Raw genomic sequence first — 3,081 nt, 5'->3', positions numbered from 1 at the left:
GAGAGAGAGAGAGAGAGAGAGAGAGAGAGAGAGAGAGAGAGAGAGAGAGAGAGAGAGGAGATGAGATGAGAGAGAGAGAGGATATGAGTACTGGGTCGGAGGGATTGAGGAGAGGGGATAAGGATATTTTCGGGATTTTAGCTTAGCTGATATGTAATAATTGCTAAAAAGGGGTTGCAGCACAAAATGGCATACTTCAAGGGGCTGAACCACATGGGGGAAACTAGGTGGGGCTGCAGCACATGAAGTTTCTGCTTTTGGAGCCCCAACACATTTTTCCCAAAAAGTTAAGCACTCCCCACCCCTAACTAAAATCAAATCCATTTAGACACTTTGACCCAAATATTCATGCTGAAACACCCTAGCCCAAGAAAGTATAAAGTACATATACTGTATTTTTATAAATGCCCAATTTACCCTTTTGTATCTTTTTGTGGATTGTCAACATTTTTTTTTCTTATTTAGTAGCCTCTCATTAGATTAAGTGTGAATGATAGGATGACATAGTAAGTGACGTTGACTCTGGCATATTTTTTTATGTTTGTGATCTCGTAGTACCATAGCTTCAAAAAAGCAATAGTCAAACAATAAAGTCGAAGTCAGCTCTTTTCATATCACTTATCACAGATTAAAACTATCACAAATTAAAACTATCACAAATATCACATATCAGTAACATATGTCACATGTAAAAGACAAATATCACAAATGAGAGACAAATGTCACATTTTGACTACAAATATTACAAATAAATATCACATATCAGTAACATGTGTCACATGTAAAACAGAAATATCACAAATGAGAGACAAATGTCACATTTTGACTACAAATATCACAAATAATTGTCATATCAGTAACATACGTCGCATGTAAAAGAGAAATATTACAAATGTGAGACAAATGTCATATTTTGACTACAAATATCACAAATAAATGTCATATATCAGCAACAGATGTCATATGTAAAAGACAAATATCACAAATTAGGGACAAATGTCACATATTAACTGCAAATATCACAAAAAAAATCACCAATAGCAAGGGAACACGGCCACTAAGGTATATCAGTCTCTTTTAGCAGAGCGCAGCCGCTAAGGTACATCAATCCCTTTTCAGCTATCTTCCCAGCTTTCAGATAATCCCACACTTCATTGCATCATTCACCAAAAACCGAGGGTTTAGTTCAATTTAGACTCTGCGAAGAAGAGGGATTTGGGGTAGGTGGTGGTCTCCTAGCCGAATCTACAAACGACGAGCTTGCGGCCGGTGGGGTCCTTGTTGGCGGTGGTAGCTTCCTTGATCTGGCCGTAGGGGGCGAAGATGGAGCGCAGACAAAGATGGAGCGAAGCTATAGGGGTCTAAGACGAACAACTTATAGTGTCGGCAGTCGAGGTCCTCGTCGGCAGCGACGGAGAAGCAGAATCTTGAGAAGAAGAGGGTGATGAGAAAATACGGTTGCAGAGGATCTCGATAAACGTGCGAAGGGGGAAGGCAACCATATTTCTTTAGTTTTTAAATATGAAGGGTATTTTGGAAAGAGTATTATTGGGTCGTAGGCTTGTACAATATTGGAGTGGTAGTTGCACTAAATTTTTCGCGTAAGAATTCGGTAGCATAACATTTTTAGTTAGGGAGGAAGATGCATAAAACATTAGTTTTCAATTTGCTCCAATCAATTTTCCCTTATATTAATAAGGTCTAACATATATTTCGAAGGCTCACTTGCTCAAACTCATGATTGAGCTGTATTCACGGAATTTAGCACATTGATTTATAGCATTTGAATAATATTTAGTAGAGGGTAAACAGTTTGGGTACGGCTTAGACAATGCTTACCATATACATATCTGCCTACAAATAACAGATATGAATACAAATATAAATATGAGGTATAAAACGGATACGAGAAGTAGATAATATTAGGAAAAACATGGCTTTTATGATACAAAAGAGCTCAATAATATGTTATTTATACCTGCAAAGCTACAATTAGATATCTTGATCAACAAATTAACATCAAATCCATCAATCTAAGATTAAAACTATTGCTGCTATATGACCAATTTATATTTGAATATTTTGAATTAGATATGAACATTTCACTACATATCCATATCTGTAACCATATATGTATTATAATAAATATGAATACAGATATTTTCTAAGATAATATTTTCTGCCACCACCTACTTTTTAGAACAAATACCCGCCATACCATACTTCTAATTTACTGGCTCTTCTTGTTCACTATAAAGCTACCATTAATGGTAACACCTTAGAGATGGAAAATTTTGGCAATTCTCTCCCCTGGAGGGGGAAAATGGAAACAAATAAACCAAAATAAAACAGATTAAGAAGTCCCCCAGTTGTTTCAAGGTTAATTCTACCCATCTCTTCACCAGAAATTTAGAAGGAAAAAAAATTTAAGATATTACATAGGTTAACTCATCAGAGATAAGAAGACACCACCAATGAGCAATTTAAGATTAGAAAACAAATACCTCTGATGGACTGCCTGGAGATAATTTAATTCTCTGTAAGATTACACTGAACAAAATTGCCTATATATGAAATACATTTAAACAACAGATGCCACTACAAGCATAACTCTTCTGCCGACGATACCCTGCAGCAATCACCCTCCATCTCAAACTTCTTCATTCATTCAAATACAAAGCAGCATAACCCTTCTGCCGACGATACCCTGCAGCAATCACCCTCCATCTCAAACTTCTTCATTCATTCAAGTACAAAGCTCGACGTTGTCTGTTTGTGGGCTCGTTGCAAAATTTTTAGTTCCTGCCATCAATCCAAGAGAGTTCAAGACGAAAAGAAAAGAAAATTCTCATCCTAATAACATCAAACTTAGGAGTTGGTCTTGTGAGAGAGAACATGGAATTGCTTCATTTGTATAGAAGGCACATTCATGCATATAAAGTATACAGTTACCATAAGACAAGCTCTTTAAGAGAGCCAATTTTATTATATTTTCCCTTTGATTGAATTGTCCAAGTAGTGCCACAACTACCTCTCAATTATTTCATTTCATACTATTATCCAAAATATTTTGGATATTGT

At 36.1% G+C, this 3,081-nt stretch overlaps 1 protein-coding gene across 1 annotated transcript in view; it reads right to left on the bottom strand.

Annotated features, from left to right (window-relative positions):
• The window catches only part of LOC109841172 (WD repeat-containing protein 36), a 14,863-nt gene continuing 14,154 nt past the window's right edge, over positions 2,373-3,081 (bottom strand). The window contains exon 19 of the mRNA XM_020410058.1: positions 2,373-2,802. The gene's annotated coding sequence lies outside the window, so the exon portion shown is untranslated. The remainder of the gene's footprint in view (positions 2,803-3,081) is intronic.

This window comes from Asparagus officinalis, chromosome 5 (genome assembly GCF_001876935.1).
Source record: "Asparagus officinalis chromosome 5, Aspof.V1, whole genome shotgun sequence".
NCBI classification, from domain to species: Eukaryota; Viridiplantae; Streptophyta; class Magnoliopsida; order Asparagales; family Asparagaceae; genus Asparagus; species Asparagus officinalis.
This window is presented reverse-complemented; position numbering and strand designations above follow the sequence as displayed.